Raw genomic sequence first — 16,670 nt, forward strand, 5'->3', positions numbered from 1 at the left:
TGGGCCCCTGCAAAGTAACATCTGAGGCTTTGGTCTCCAGCAGCCGTCTGCACTCAGGTCCCACTGAGATTACTGCACCAGCTCAGCCTCACCGGGAGCCCCCCCGCCAGGACCACGCGTTACCTCTGGCGATGTGAGTGCTCTGGTCACTTTGCTTAACTTCCTTTCCTACCACTCACAGCCCAGAGAGCCCAGAGAGTTCAACCCAGGGAGGTACAGGTGAAACAGCCAACGGGACCCTCTCCCCACCTGTCTCCCATCCTAGAGGACTTTTTCAGTTGATTTTCTTCCCAGGAGAGCCCTTACACATTCACATCCATTCATTCATGTATCCATCCGTCCACCCATCAGCCCACATACCCTTCCATCTGTCTGTCCAGCCACCATCCACCCACCCATCCATCCATCCTTTCAGTCAAAAAACTTTTCTTCTTCTAACTTACTAAGCACCTACCATATGTGGGGTGCTATGTTCTCCAGCTGAGGGTACAGTGATGACCAAGCTGAGACATTGGCCCTAAAGGATAATAAATGATTCCTCTCTGATCCTTCCAGGGAGCAGAGTTTCATCAGAGGAAGAGACCCAAGTGGTAAGAAGAGGGAATGGGGATGAGGCATAGAAGAGCAAAGCTGAAGCTACAGAAGGTGGCTTTGTTTACAATTCAGAAAGCAAAACTGACCACCAGCCGACGCCCCAGCCAGAGAGGAGGCTGGGAGGGGAAACCCAGGGCAGCCTAAGAGGGAAGGTGAGGACCACCCTCACTGGTCAGTGCAGGGTGAGGGCCGGTGGGGTCCTGCCAGACCTGCTGACCAAGGACCCTGGGAGTGAGGGATGAGGAGGGTGAAGTTCGTTCTCTGAAGGTACAGGAGGAGGAAAAACAGTTTGAGGTCTGTGAATGTTTGCTATGCAGAATAAGTCATGGTGGCTACAAATCAGCAAGGCTTGTTACTGAATTACCTGGTTGACTCCACGTTTAAAATGCAGTTTCCAGGCTCTCGTCCCCTTCTGTATAGCCAAGCCAGGTGCTGTAACTTGAGACCTTTTCCCTCGCCCATCTCCCCACTCTGGACTGAAGACGTGCAAGAGCCATTTCCTGGGTCAAAATGCTCTGTGGCTTCGTTACCCATCACTCAGACCTCGCTGCTGAGCCTCCACCACAGCCCACGCGATCTGCTGCAGGACGCAGCCCTCTGGCACGTCTGCACTGTGCACGGTGCCGGCCTGCTTCTGCTGTCCCCTCTGAGCAGCTCGGCTGGCCACTCTCCTTATAGCTGCACGTGCTGCTCCCCAGGCTCTGCAGCAGGGACTCCTCGCAAAGCAGTTCTCAGAAGGCTGTGAATCACACTTGCATGATTACTGACTGGCTTCCATGGCTCAAGAGGGCTCTTACCTGGGCCACCTTGCCTCCAACGCTCACCAATAAACTTCTCTCAGAAAGAGGGAGGCCACTCAGCATCATGAAAGCAACGATGGCTTCCAAGCAGCTAAATTCTGACTCCACAGTGCTGTGAGCTCACACAGGCTTCCCTTTCCTCGCCTGGAAAATGGGACACTTGACAGACTCTGTGTACCCAGACGCATCCAAGAGAGTCAGAAGCATGTGTCTCAAACTGTAAATGCATTTCAGATGCTCCCTACAAGCTCCATTTCATGGGACCAGCCCTGGGTATACATTAGGTGCTTAATCAATGCAGATGACCATGAAGCAGGGCTGTGACAAGTCAGGTTCCTCCAAGAACAGGCTACACTGGGGGAAACGCCAAGGGAGTGGTGGAGCCAGGACAGGTGGCCCCACTCCTGGGGACCGTGGCTCGAAGCCAGAGCCCCTGCTTTGCCCGCTGCCTGGTGGGAGGCTGAAAGCACCTGAGGAGCTTTCCCGGGGCCAGGGGCCAGCGGAGCTCTGGCCGATCCCGAAAGTGGTGCTCGGCCTCTACTGGCTGTGATGGGGTGGGGGTGGGGTACAGTGTGCCTGGGCGTTGAGTGATCAGACCAGCGGGGCTGGCTGGGACCCCTGACACCCCCCACTTTGGGCTGTGGCTGCTGGCCCAGAGGAGTGTGGGGGACGCTGAGTGGCTTTTGTTTGTTGACTGCAGACCACGAGCTGCCTTCCAGAGCTACTTCTTCCCAGCAGGGGCAGGATGAGGGGCTGAGCACGTCCAGTGGCTGGTGCCCCCCTCCTCCAAGCACGTGTGGGACACAAGTGTCAAGAAGGTGGTTTAGGGAGAGCCCAGTGAGGAACTTCCCAGGGGCCAGTCCTGGATGATGGATGGAGACCTGGGGAGGAGCCTGAGGATGGAGCAGTTGTGGGTCCTGGGGCCTCTGCCTTCACCCCCAGGTCTCACAGATCTAAAAGCACTTCTGTAGGCCTTGCCGCATTAACCCGGGCCCAAAGGCCTCCTTGCTCCTGGGGAGCAGGTGGCATTCTCCCTGCATGAGAGGGGCCGCCACCTTCCCCTCCCACCTGGCCACAGCGGAGAGGCCTAGGCTGGGGGCCAGACCATTGTGCCAGTTTGGCACTGGGCCTGAGCTACACAAACCCAGCTCAGCTGTGGGTGGGGGAGGGGGGCACTGCTGAAGCATTCTGGGCCCAAAAGGAGGCGAGGGAGCCGCCGCCCTCCACCCTGGCCCCCACTGTCCATTCAGGGCTGCATTGTGGGTGTCGGTGACTCAGAGGAGGTTCTGGTTTCTGTCGGATTCTTGAGGCTCAGGCAACCTGATCCTGAAACAATGACAAGCCTCGGAACAATCCTCCCAGCTCCCCCAGATAAGTGTTTCAGGCCTGGCCCAAAACGCGGCAGAACGGAAAATGACGTCTCGAGGGAGAGGTCAAGCACCGGGCCTCCTGCGGCCGGGAGCAGGTGACTGCTCGGGCCAGGGGGCTGGTTCCGTGGCCTGGGAACACAGATGGGCGGCGGTGACCCCGCAGACCAGCCTGGGCCCTGACTGCTGAGTCTGAGCAGATGGCACCCGGCCCGGCCTGGCTGGGACAGCTCAGGACAGGGCCCGGCCTCTCAGTGTCAGGAGAGGAAATGGAACCCAGAGTCACCCGAGCGTCCAGCGGGGCGGAAGGCTCCTCCCTGAAGGAGCGGCCACTCACAGGCCCAGCACTGACAGGGCCCCAGCTGTGTGCCAGGGCTGCGTGTGTTATTGCTGCTCACACTGGCCTCATTTTATAGACAAGGACGTGGAGGCTTTGGTGACTGAGCGGAGAGCAGAGGCTAAGATGCCCCGCCCAGCAGGAGACACCTACGCTGGCTTACCTTTGCTCCTCTGCCACCGTGGGAAGTGCTCCCCCTCCCCTGCAGGCAGTGTTCACACCCCCAGGGGACTCACACCCCAGGAAGAGGCAGCTTGTGGCTGAACACCCAGGAGAAGCCTGCTCCCCTTGTCTTTCCGAGGGCCGAGGGCCGGGTGGCTTGAGCCGTGGCAGGCAGGGCACAGCCCTCATTCCCAGGCTGTTTTGGGCCCCTCCTCTCCTCCACCCCCACCCCGTGCTGGCCGGGATCACCCACAGACAAGTCCCTGCTGTGAGTCTGCTTTGGGCGACCCCCAAACCAAGACAGAGCCTCCAAGGGCTCCTCGAGGGCCCTCTAGCAAGAGAGAGGATGGGGGCGGGGGGCGACTGTCACAGTCGGGTTCTCAGGATGGACACCGGGAAAGCCGGCTGACTAACCATGGGTCCGCTAGAACTTTTTTCCCCTCAAATTTAAGTTTCCCTCACTGAGCTTTTCTTAAACCTTCAATGACTGCGAGCAGGGGCCTGCCTGCCGGCAAATGCTAGCGGACGACAAAGGCAGAGAACAAGCGATAAATTAATCCTCATGGAAAAGCCCAGGATCGGCCAGTCCTTTCACATTTCTGTGTCTTTGGTGAACCCATGGGCGGTGGCTTAACTGTGTGTAAACATAATAAAGTGCTGTTATGCAAGTAAACATGTTCCTAATTTGCGGGGTGTACGGAAATGTGAGAGCGCTCCATGGCCTCCACGGGGGCTTGTGTGCAGCGTCCAGCCCACGCCCTACAGCTCAGGCTCTGCCTTGACCTAAGCCAGGCGGGCGCCGGGAGGGTGCGGGGTGTGAAGGGCCACAGCCCACCTGTGCGGGGCAGGCAGGGCCCAGCAGCACAGGACAGACTGCTCTCCCCGCCCCAAACCCAGCCAAGAATGTCCAGGCCTCCTCACCCCGTTTAATTAATTCCCAGCTCCATGTCCTCAGAGACTGAAGGAAGTACTCCCACAGGTGACAGCAACTTACCTCGCTTCTGGAGTCTCCAGCCCCCTCCTGCCCCCAGGAGCGGGGCTGGGCATCTCCTCCTTCCTGGGCACTGGGCACTGCGGGCACCTGTGTGGCCTCCAGAGAGGGGCTCAACCCGTGGGCAGCCTGAGAGCCCGGGTGAGGTGCGGGCTCCTGGGGATGAAGTCCTGATGAGGGCGAGGCCCAGCTGCAAGGCGGCTCTCCAGCCACACAGATCACGGCCTCACTGGGTCACGCGGGGCAGTCACCCCACCAGCTCTTTGAACAGAGAGTTCACCATAAAGAATCACTAACTTGGTGCATGGAAAGGGGAAACTGAGGCGCACAGGGGAGCAAGTGCAGGAAGACGGCCGGGGATGAGGAAGCTGGATAGAGTGATTATAACCCAGGATGGAGGGACCCCCATGAAGCAGGGACCCAGGTCTGTGAGGAGGTGGGCACAGCTGACTGCTGTGGGTGCCCCCCGCCCCAGTGAGAGAAATGGATGGGTGTGAGTTTAGCTTCACGTGTGCTCTGCCTTTTCAGTCCCTTGACCTTGGCAATGCCTTGTCCCCCTTCTTAGCTGGTCCCCCAAAACCTCTGCCTCCTGGTTTTTCCTCCTCTGGGCAATCCTCTCCTCTTACCTGTGGCCCAGACCTAGTGAGTTGCTTGCACCAAATACAATAGATCAAAGGCGATGGGAAGTGACTTCCAAGATTACTAGAAGACAAAAGGACCTGCCCCCTCCTTGCCCTCTCTCACTCTCTTTCAGAGCCTGTGCTCTGGGAAAAGCCACCTGCTGTATCGGAAACAGCCCTGTGGACAGGCCCATGTGGATGTCTCCAACCCCCAGTCAACAAGGACCCGAGGCCAGTCAGCAGCTCCTTGAGACAGCGAGGAAACAGACTCTCCACCCCCAGTCAAGGCTGGGAGCCTACCTCACATCCCGTGGCCTTGAGAGCTGCTAAGCTAAGCTGCACCTGTATTCTTGACCCACAAGAACTGACTGAGATCGTGAAGGGTTGTTGCTTAAAGATGCTAAATTTGGGAGTAACTTGATGAAGGTGAAAGAGGAGAGTAAAAAAATTGGCTTAAAACTCAACATTAAAAAAAACTAAGGTCATGGCATGTGGTCCCATCACTTCATGGCAAATTGAAAGGGGAAAATATCAAACAGTGGCAGATTTTCTTTTCTTGGGCTCCAAAATCACTATGGACAGTGACTGCAGCCATGAACTTGGAAGAAAAGCTATGACAAACCTAGCCAGTATGTTAAAAAGCAGAGACATCACTTTGCCAACAAAGGTCAGAATGCTGCTGCTGCTGCTAAGTCGCTTCAGTCATGTCTGACTCTGTGCGACCCCATAGACGGCAGCCCACCAGTCTCCCCCACCCTGGGATTCTCCAGGCAAGAACACTGGAGTGGGTTGACATTTCCTTCTCCAATGTATGAAAGTGAAAGTGAAGTCGCTCAGTCATGTCCGACTCTTAGCGACCCCATGGACTGCAGCCTACCAGGCTCCTCCATCCATGGGATTTTCCAGGCAAGAGTACTCGAGTGGGGTGCCATTAGTCAAAGCTATTTTCCAGTAGCATCAGTCCTTCCAATGAATATAGAGGGTTGATTTTCTTTAGGATGGACTGATTTGATCTCCTTGCAGTCCAAGGGACTCTCAAGAGTCTTCTCCAACACCACAGTTCAACAGCATCAATTCTTCAGTGTTCAGCTTTCTTTATGGTCCAATGCTCACATCCATACATGACTACTGGAAAAACCATAGCTTTGACTAGATGGACCTTTGTCAGCAACGTGATATCTGCTTTTCAATACGCTGTCTAGGTTTATCATAGCTTTTCTTCCAAAGAGTAAGCATCTTTTAATTTCATGACTTCAGTCTCTGTCTACAGTGTGTTTGGAGACCAAGAAGAGAAAATCTCTCACTGCTTCCACTTTTCCCCCTTCTATTTGCCATGAAGTAATGGGGCCAGATGCCATGATCTTAGTTTTTTGAACGCTGAGTTTTAAGCCAGCTTTTTCACTCTCCTCTTTCTCCCTCATCGAGGGGCCCTCTAGTTCCTCTTCACTCTCTGCCATTAGAGTGGTATCATCTGCATATCTGAGGTTGTTGATATTTCTCCTGGGAATCTCAATTCCAACCTGTGATTCATCCAGCCTGACATTTAGCATGATGTACTCTGCATAAGGTCAAATAGCTGACAAGTGGCAGGACTAGGGTTGAACCCAAGTGGCCTGGCATTCTTGACATCTCTACTCTCTGGTGTCTCTAGAGAAAAGCACAGCTTTTTCAATCCTCTGCTCTTGGCAAAGCAGAAGATTGCCAAGTGGCGAATGCAGGGTTGCTCTCACCAGGGAGTGGAGAGGTGATCTGGAGGTGTCCAAGCAGCTTTGCTCTCTGGTCCTTTGGTCTCCAAGCCCATGGTCCTCAGTCCTTCTGCTGAGGGTCTTCACAGCAGCTAGAGAGGAGCACTTGGGAAAGGACCCAGGATGGGCAGAGCCAAGACCGAAGGTATCAGCTTCTGTTATTTCAGGCAAGTCCTTCTGTGGCACCAGTGTGCAGCAGTAACCCTTCAGTGCCATGGACCAGCCTTCGTGTGTTTAACAAAAACTAAGTTGGGTGGGGGGTTGCCCTGAGGAGAGCCGCCCTCAGCTCTTGCTCACCTAAGCTCAAAGGACACTTTCTGCATTAACACACCAAACCACGAGAAGTTCGTCCTCACATAAGTGTTGCGGTGGGCTTCAGGGCTGGCTTAAAGGGGCTCTGGCCTCATCTTTCAGAAGTTCTGTCTACTCTCTGCTCCCTGAGGTTTCACCCTCAATTCAACTTCCTTCAAGGCAGCAAAATGCGGGCAGCAGTCCCAGGTATCACACCCACATGCCCAGATGCCTGAAGAAAGGGAAGGTGTTTATTTCCCTACTAGCTCTTAAGAGAGTGGGATGCTTTCACATCTCGCTCTCTCCAGCTGGGCCACCAACCCACCACCCAGCCATGTGAGGACCAGCTCTGGGGCCTAGGGTAATGCCGTGTGCTGATTGGCTTAGGTCTGGATTCCTCCACCAATCACAGTGCCCCAGACAATGGGCTGACACTCAGACCAACTGGGCTGAGCACTGAGGCAGGGATGCTTGGGACAGGCCTGGGGGGCAGAGGCTAGTGAGCAAGGGGCAAGACCCCAGGTCTAAAAGGGTAGGAAGTTAATTTTTTAAAAAGGAGGCAAGTCCTCCCAAATCAAACTCACTAGTTCAGTTTGGTCCTTTCCCTCAGAGGCTAGGCAACTCTGATGGCTCGTGTCCTAGCTTATGTCCTGCCATGGATCCTTCCAGTATGGTGTGTCCTGATGGCCTGGAGACACACACACACACACAGAGACATACAGAGAGAGTCAGGGTCAGAGAGACAGAGAATGACTTCGGTGTCCCTCTCACAAAGCCCTGGGGCAATACCTGGGGCACCTCTGCCAACAGCTCCTGGCTTGGAAGGGCCCTGCTAGACGGATTTGCTGTTAAGGGCAGCCTAGCTTATCAGGAAGTTGCTGACCCGGAACCCCTGCTGCCTGACAGGTGTGTGTTCTCAGTGATGCTTTTGACGAGCCCAGATTAAAGGGGTGTTTAACAACCAGAGAAGGCAATGGCAACCCATTCCAGCACTCTTGCCTGGAAAATCCCATGGACAGAGGAGCCTGGTGGGCTGCAGTCCATGGGGTCGCTAGGAGTTGGACACGACTGAGCGACTTCACTTTCACTTTTCACTTTCATGCATTGGAGAAGGAAATGTCAACCCACTCCAGTGTTCTTGCCTGAAGAATCCCAGGGACAGGGGAGCCTGGTGGGCTGCCGTCTATGGGGTCGCACAGAGTCGGACATGACTGAAGTGACTTAGCAGCAGCAGCAACAACCATGCAGCATCTGGGGAGGTGGGAGAAGTTGAAACTGTGTTAGCCTCCAGCCCACCACTGGCTCCCAGGCTTCCTCTGCTCCCCGCCAGGATTAGGCGCGGGTGCTAGTCAGGGTGCCAGGGCTAACGCCACGACCCAGATTCAGAAACAGTGTCATTTAAGGGTCGGCTGGCACCGAAAACCTTTCTGTTGTCTAATGCCACACGGAGAGCCCACTCAACTTAAAATTGGGCAACGTGCCTTGCTTTTTATTTCTTTAAGGGATATTATCACCAAAGTGATCACGTCATGGTGCAGAAGGAAAAAGCCTCGTTGTCCAGACCCAGCTTTGGAGTCAGTGAATGCTGGTCCTTTCTGGAGCTGCAGGCAGCAGCCAGGAGCTCAGAAAAACCATGTGCAAAATGGACTGACGGGCTCCATCAGAGATGCAGGGGTAGTGAAATGCCCAGTGAAGCCATACCATCCTGTGCTGGGTGTGGCGCTTTCCGCATGTAAACACACAACAGACCAGCAGAGACACTGAAGAACACATTCAGAAGAGAGGCTGCCTCTGTCACCAGGGCTGGAGCCTCGGGTGGGCATGAGGGCAGCTCTGCCAGTCCAGCTTTCATTCTCTCCAAGTCCTTCCCAAGGTTGGCGGGAACGGAGGCCTGGCTGCAGAGGGAGATGCGGTTTGATGCCTGACCTTGTTTCGGGTTTAAAGGCATCCAAGTAACGTGTGTCAGCAGTTAGAAGTGCGTCAGAGCCAAGCGTCTCCACCGGGCCCAGAGCCATGGGGCGAGGCAAGGCGGTGGCAGGCTGGGCGCCAGTGCAAGCTGAGCAGGGCTGCAACCGGGCCTCCAGAGTGTGACCCCCGGGGACAGGAGGGGCGTTCCTCTGCCACCCCTCCCAGCCTGAGCCAACTCTGGGACACAGAGATAAATGGGGAGGGGGCGAGTGGCACAAGGAGGCCAGGTTGGGGTGCTGGGGGAGGAAGCTTTCGTTTGCAGCCTCCATGAGAAACCAGGCACGTTTCATTACTCCTGGGGAAATCCCTGGAGTGGGCCTTCATCGCCTCTTCCCCAGACAAGGAAAGGAGGCTTGGAGAGGCAGAGGGGTGCAGCTGAGCTGGTTGAACACATGCTGTCTGACGGCAGAGCCACGGCCCCACCGGCCAAGGCACAGGGAGCCTTCTCTACACTGGGGGACAGGACGTGGGGAGTCCACCTCTGGGCGGGGCCCTGCCTAACCTGCAGCCCTCACTTTAACAGCCACCTCGGTTCTCGGGCTCCAGGATGAAACCCAGAGGAGCCCTTCTGAACTGCATCCGGGACCGAAGGAGTCAGCAAAGGGGAGGCAAAGGCTCCGGAAGCATCGCACAGAGGCTGAGCATGTTTGCTCTATGAGGGGCTTCCCTGGTAAAGACGGTAAAGAATCTGCCTGCGATGCAGGAGACCTGCGTTCAATCCCTGGGTCAGGAAGATCCCCTGGAGAAGGAAATGGCAACCACTCCAGTATTCTTGCCTGGAGAATCCCATGGATAGGGGAGACTGGGGGGCTACAGTCCATGGGATTGCAAAGAGTCAGACCCGACTGAGCAACTTTCACTCACTCAAGCTGACCCAGGCTCAGCCTGACTCGAGTCTCTGTTAGATTATCAAGGAAAATGGGATGATAAAAGAACTCTTACTTAATAAATGCAGGTTTCCACGCCAGACGAGGGGGTCTCAGGGTGGGTTTTGGCAGGTAGACATCAAAGGGCCTCTTTGAACACTCGCTAGCCTGCGGTGGGAAGCGCCCACTCCCTAACTGCTCACCATGGGCCTGCCTGTGCCACTGGAGGTCTCAGCCAAGCGGGGATGGCATGGCGTGGACCTCCATCTGTACAGGCCTGCTGACAGGCTGGCTGCAGTGTTCAGAGGGGGTGTGACACGGGGCAGGACGCACCCAGGTCTGTGTCCCGTCTCCCCACTCCTGCAACCTCCGTGTGTGTCTCTTTGTCCACCTAGTCTCAGCGTCCACTGGAGGGACTAAAGACTCCCTCAGAGCAGCATACTGGGGCAAGGTGGGGATTCGCCAATATGAGGCTACAGGTGTAGGCAAAGAGATTGAGGAGGGCAAGCTGAGCTCATGGAATCATCCAGTTGTCTAGCTTGGGTTTGGGTAAGAATCAGGACTTTTTTTAAGACTCTTTCTTGTCTATGGAAATATCACCAAGTCTATCCTATCTTTTGATTAGAAGGAGTCTTTATTTTGAAGATGCTCACCCTGGTGCATTTGAGTCACAGAGCAGCAGGGAGCCTGGGGAGAGACGTGAGGGCCTGCTCCCCGCCTGGAAAGCCGGCTGTTGCTTTCAGAGCAAGGGTGGGCGTCTTGTCACAGCCCCGGCCCTGTCTGGCCAATTGAATACCTCTGAACAAAGAAAACATTTCTTTGACTGAAGCATTTATAGGCACAAGAATGATTTTTACGAACAAGAAATGTTTATTTTAAGAAGAAATGTTGATGCCACCATTTCATATCTGCAACAGTCACTTGGCCCAAGGAGAGTGTCTATACTTGCTCACTTCTCAGAAATGAGCACCGGCGCCCTTTGCCCCCTGACCACATCACAATCAATTACTCTCACCACAGGCAGCCCAGCTGCCTTGGCTGGAAATGGCAATGTTTGAAAAAGAACAATGGAGCACGAGGCTCCTAGGGAATCTCCCCTAGCTGGTGCCAGGCACTTCCTCCTGCTCTGTTGGAAGCCACCCTGAGGGATGTGGAGAGGGTGGAGAGCCGGAAGCCAGAGCCTGCGCCCAGCGCGGGAGTGTCATTTCATCTCACTGCCAATCCAACCCCTTCATTCATTCACTCCCTTTGGATGAAACCTGTCTGAGCTTTGGAGGCCCCCAGGAGTGTGGTCTCCTGGGTTCCCCTCCCCAAGGTTCTGTGTCCCGGGGGCCTTGTTCTCCTTCCCCTCACTGTGGGACCCCATGACATCCCTGGAGCAGTGGCAGCTGGGCTTCCTTCTGCTGGGGCCAGAGGCAGCTCCCCATCTTAGAAAGGAGGGAGTGGGGACCCCAGAGATGCTCAGGGAGCCACTTCTTCCTCCCCAAGTGAACGACTTTCTCTAGCCCAGCAGCAGAGGGAAGTATTGCAGGGTTGTTCTGGGACCTCGTCAGGCCTGCAGGGTGGGCCCTAGTCTTTGCTGAGCATGGAGGGGAGTTCCTGGAGAGGACTCTAAGGCCAGCACCCAGGCCCGGGCCTCAGTGACCCCCTCACAATGTCCCTGCCTGGAACAAACAGCAGATGGGAAGAGGGTGATGTTTATCCTTCTTTGATTATAAATGTGGTCCTTTACCTCTCTCCATTCCCTTTTTCTACTAATGTCTTTTCACCCCAAGGCTGTAAATGAATATATTATGAACTTCTCAAAGGCACTGGCCAAGTTCCCTATGCATGTATCTCTGCGGAGCACAGGATAGTATATTAAATACCATCTGTTCAGTTCAGTTTAGCCGCTCAGTCGTGTCCAACTCTTTGCGACCCCATGGACCGCAGCACGCCAGGCCTCCCTGTCCATCACCAACTCCCAGAGTTTACTCAAACTCATGTCCATTGAGTCAGTGATCCCATCCAACCATCTCATCCTCCATCATCCCCTTCTCCTCCTCCTTCAATCTTTCCCAGCATCAAGATCTTTTCCGGTGAGTCAGCTCTATGCATCAGGTGGCCAAAGTATTGGAGTTTCAGCTTCAGCATCAGTCTTTCCAGTGAATATTCAGGACTGATCTCCTTTAGGATGGACTGGTTGGATCTCCTTGCAGTCCAAGGGACGCTCAAGAGTCTTCTCCAACACCACAGTTCAAAAGCATCAATTCTTTGGCACTCAGCTTTCTTTATGGTCCAACTCTCACATCCATACATGACTACTGGAAAAACCATAGCCTTGACTAGACAAACCTTTGTTGGCAAAGTAAATTAAATACCATAGATGCTCAGTAGACATTTCTGGAAAGATAGGACCTGAGCATCACTCATGTAGTTGCTCACAGACTGCATGGGAAGGACTGCCTGGGAGGGACTCCCCTATACACAGAAAGAAGTCATCTACAGCGTCACAGAACTAGGAATAAAGCATTGCGAGAGCTTGCTGCTGGCCAGTGGTGGTGAGCAGGGATGCTTGGCCTGAGGAAGGAAAGTGAAGAGGCCCAAAGGCATCTGATGCAGAGAGCAAGGAGTAAGAGAAGAGTTAGGCTGCGTGTCCCAGGGCTCAGACTGGACTCCTCACTGTCACTGTCACTGGCTTGGGTAAGGCGTAGGCCTTACCAGGGGAGGGAGGTATTTATAAAGCCAGACTCAGCAAGACAGGGAGAGGCAAGACCTACCTCCTGCATCACATGGAGTACGGCAGGGCAGGCTGGTGGGGAGATGTCCCAGTGAAGGCTCCCTGCCTCTTTCTTTTTCACAGGGCCTCTGTCGCAGGGGGAATACCCGGACCACTTGGTGCCAACAAGTCTGGTGTGTGGTGTGAGCTGTCTGCAGGAGTAGGCTGGAAATGCCAGCTGCCTGGAAACCGGAGACCTGGGACCAGGAAAAGTGCAGAGGAACCACCTGCCCCCAAGGAGGGCCAAGCCTGGGGGTAGCCCTTCTCATTGGAAGAAAAGGTCCCGAGTTGCAGCTGGCTCCAGGTCCCAGCCGTGTGGAGTGACCCTGTGTCTGTAGATTGCCCTGCTCCCAAATCACAAAGACACAAGGAGTCATGGGTTGCTGACATCGAGACAGAAAAAGTCACAAAAACTTAAGAAAGTAAGAGGATCAGCAGCCACTCTGGATTTGAAATGAAAGAAAACAAAGAGTAGAACAGGTTGACTTAGGATGAGTAACAGAAGGCAGGACTTACCTGTATGAGAGAACGTGGATAGGACGTTTGTCTGAAGTCCTGTGGGACAGGGGACAATTTGTCATGGCATTCTCTCACACATCCTTTCCCCCATCTACTAGTACCAAGAGCCTTAGAACACATATGACAGCCCAAAGCACCCACTCAAACGCCAAATGCCCCCTAAGTCAGAGGGAGAAGTCAAGCAGGACTCATGTGGGTGGTCAGCATGACTCCCTGCTGACAAAGCATGGATGGGGGGTTAGGGGTGAGGGCCACAGAGGGTGCTCTTAGGCTTTTTCTTTTGTCTGTTTCTTAAAGCTTCACTGAAGTATAATTTCTGTACCATAAAACTCACCCTCTTCAGTGTAGAATTCGGTGGTTACCAGTGTACTTACAGTGTTCTGTGGCCATCACCACAACCCTGTTTTGATGAGCTGCAGAGTTTTCATTCCCTTCATGGATCACAGCCTTGTTGTGGTGAAGGGGCTTGCGTAACTCAGTGAAGCTATGAGCTATGCCATGCAGGGCCACCCAAGACGGTCATAGTGAAGAGTTCTGACAAAACATGGTCCACTGGAGAGGGAAATGGCAACCCACTCCAGTATTCTTGCCTGGAGAACCCTATGAAAAGGCAAAAATATATGACACCAGATGAGCCCCACAGGTCAGGTGGTATCCAGTATGCTATTGCAAAAAAGTAGAGGGCAATTACTACTAGCTCCAGAAAGAATGAAGCGGCTGTGACAAAACATAAACCATGCTCAGCTGTGGATGAGTCTGGTGGTGAAGGTAAAGTCTGATGCTGTAAAGAACAATGTTGCATAGGAACCTGGAATGTTAGATCTATGAATCAAGGTAAACTGGACGTGGTCAATCAGCAGATGGCAACATTGACATCTTAGGAATCAGTGAACTAAAATGGATGGAAATGGCTAATTTAATTCGGATGACCATTATATCTACTACTGTGGGCAAGAATCCCTTAGAAGAAATAGAGTAGCCCTCACAGTCAACAAGAGTCTGAAATGCAGTACTTGGTTGCAATCTCAACAATAACAGAATGATCTTGGTTCATTTCCAAGGCAAAGCATCCAACATCACAGTAATCCAAGCATATGCCCCAACCACTGATGCCGAAAAGCTGATCAGTTCTATGAAGACCTAAAACACCTTCTAGAACTTACACCAAAAAAGATGTGCTTTTCATCACAGGGGATTGGAATGTAAAAGTAGGAAGTCAAGAGATACCTGGAGTAACAGGCAAGTTTGACCTTGGAGTACAAAAGGAAGCAGGGCAAGGACTAACAGAGTTTGGCCAAGAGAACGCACTGGTCATAGAAAAGGCCCTTTTCCACCAACACAAGAGACAACACTACACATGGACATCACCAGAAGGTCAATACTGAAATCTTATTGATTATATTCTTTGCAACTAAAGATGGAGAAGCTCTATACAGTCAGCAAAAACAATACCTGGAGCTGACAGTGGCTCCAATCAGGAGTTCCCTACTGCAAACTTTAGGCTTAACTTGAGTAAAGTAGGGGAAACCACTAGACCATTCAGGTATGACCTAAATCAAATCCTTATGATTATACCATGGAGGTGACAAATAGATTCAAGGGATTAGATTTGGTAGACAGAGTTTCTGAAAAATGATGAACAGAGGTTCATAACATTGTATAGAAGACAGTGATCAAAACCGTTCCAAAGAAGAAATGCAAGAAGGCAAAATGGTTGAGGAGGCTTTACAAATAGCTGAGGAAAGAAGAGAAGTGAAAGGCAAGGGAGAAAGGGAAAGATATACCCAAATGAATGCAGAGAACCAGAGAACAGCAAGGAGAGATAAGAGGCCTTTCGTAAAGGAACAATGCTAAAGAAATAGAGGAAAACAATAGAATGGGAAAGACTAAAGATCTCTTCAAGAAAATTAGAGATATCAAAGGAACATTTCTTTCAAGGATGGACATAAGGACAGAAATAGGAAAGACCTAACAGAAGCAGAAAATATTAAGAAGAGATGGCAAGAATACACAGAACTATACAAAAAAGGTCTTAATGACCCAGAAAACCATGATGGTATGGTCACTCACCTAGAGCCAGACATCCTGGAGTGTGAAGTCAAGTGGCCTTTAGGAAGCATTACTATGAACAAAGCTAGTAGAGGTGATGGAATTCCAGCTGAGCTATTTCAAATCCTAAATACGATGCTGTGAAAGTGCTGCAGTCAATATGCCAGCAAATTTGGAAAACTCAGCAGTGGCCACAGGACTGGAAAGGGTCAGTTTTCATTCCGATCCCAAAGAAAGGCAATCCCAAAGAATATTCAAACTACTGAGCAATTGCCTTCATTTCACATGCTAGCAAGGTAATGCTCAAAATCCTTCAAGCTATGTCTCAATAGTACATGAACGAAGAACTTCCAGATGTTCAAGTGGGACTTAGAAAAGGTGGAGGAACCAGAGATCAAATTGCCAACATCTGTTAGATCACAGAAAAAGCAAGAGAATTAAAAAAAAAATCTACTTCTACTTCATTGACTAGGCTAAAGCTTTTGATGGTGTGAATCACAACAAACTGTGGAAAATTCTTAAAAACATGGGATTACCAGACCATACCTGTCTCCCGAGAAACCTGTATTCAGTACTAGAAGCAACAGTTAGAATCAGACATGGAAAAATGGACTAGTTCAAAATTAGGAAAGGAGTACGTCAAGGCTGTATATTGTCACCCTGCTTATTTAATTTATATGCAGGGTACAATATGTGAAATACTGGGCTGAATTAATCACAACCTGGAATCAAGATTGCATGAGAAGTATCAGCAACCTCAGATATGCAGATGATAGCACTGTAAGGGCAGAAAGTGAAGAAGAACAAAAGATCCTCTCAATGAGGGTGAAAGAGGAGAGTTAAAAGCTGGCTTAAAACTCAACATTCAAAAAACAAAGATCATGGCATCCAGTCTCATCACTTAATGGCAAATGCTGTTCAGTTACCAAGTCATGTCTGAGTCATTGTGTCCTCATGGACTCCAGCATGCCAGCTTCCCTATCATCTATCACTGTCTCCTGGAGTTTGTTCAAACTCGTGTCCATTGAGTTGGTGATCCCATCCAACCATCTCATCATCTGCTGCCCTCTTTTCCTGCCTTCACTCTTTCCCAGCATCAGGGTCTTTTCCAATGAATTGGCTCTTTGCATCAGGTGGACAAAATATTGGAGCTTCAGCTTCATTGGCGCAGTCCTTCCAATGAATATTCAGGGTTAACTTCCTTTAGGATTGGCTGGTTTGATCTCCTTGCAGTCCAAGGGACTCAACAGAGTCTTATCCAACATGACAGTTCAAAAGCATCAGTTCTTCTGTGCTCAACCTTCTTTATTGTCCAACTCTCACATCATAGGTGACTACTGGAAAAACCATAGCTTTGACTCTATGGACCTTTGTCAACAAAGTAATGTCTCTGCTTCTTAATACACTGTCTAGATTTGTCATAGCTTTTCTTCCAGTTAGTAAGCATCTTTTAATTTTGTGGCTGCAGTTACCACTCATAGTGATTTTGGAGCCCCTCCCCCAAATAAAACCTGTCACTGTTTCCACTTTTTATTCATCTATTTGCCATGAAGTTAGGGACTGGATGCCATGATCTTAGTTTTTTGAATGTTGAGTTTTAAGC

The 16,670-nt window shown here is 51.9% G+C and overlaps 1 long non-coding RNA gene across 1 annotated transcript; it reads right to left on the reverse strand.

Annotated features, from left to right (window-relative positions):
• Positions 1-10,643: 10,643 nt before the first annotated feature.
• On the reverse strand, positions 10,644-13,606 carry LOC109575306 (uncharacterized). Its single transcript, XR_002183202.2, has 3 exons — positions 13,393-13,606; positions 13,016-13,054; positions 10,644-12,696 (listed from the first exon to the last, which is right to left on the reverse strand). It is a non-coding gene; the product is annotated as an uncharacterized lncRNA (long non-coding RNA).
• Positions 13,607-16,670: the final 3,064 nt, after the last annotated feature.

This window comes from Bos indicus, chromosome 21, assembly GCF_029378745.1.
Source record: "Bos indicus isolate NIAB-ARS_2022 breed Sahiwal x Tharparkar chromosome 21, NIAB-ARS_B.indTharparkar_mat_pri_1.0, whole genome shotgun sequence".
NCBI classification, from domain to species: domain Eukaryota; kingdom Metazoa; phylum Chordata; class Mammalia; order Artiodactyla; family Bovidae; genus Bos; species Bos indicus.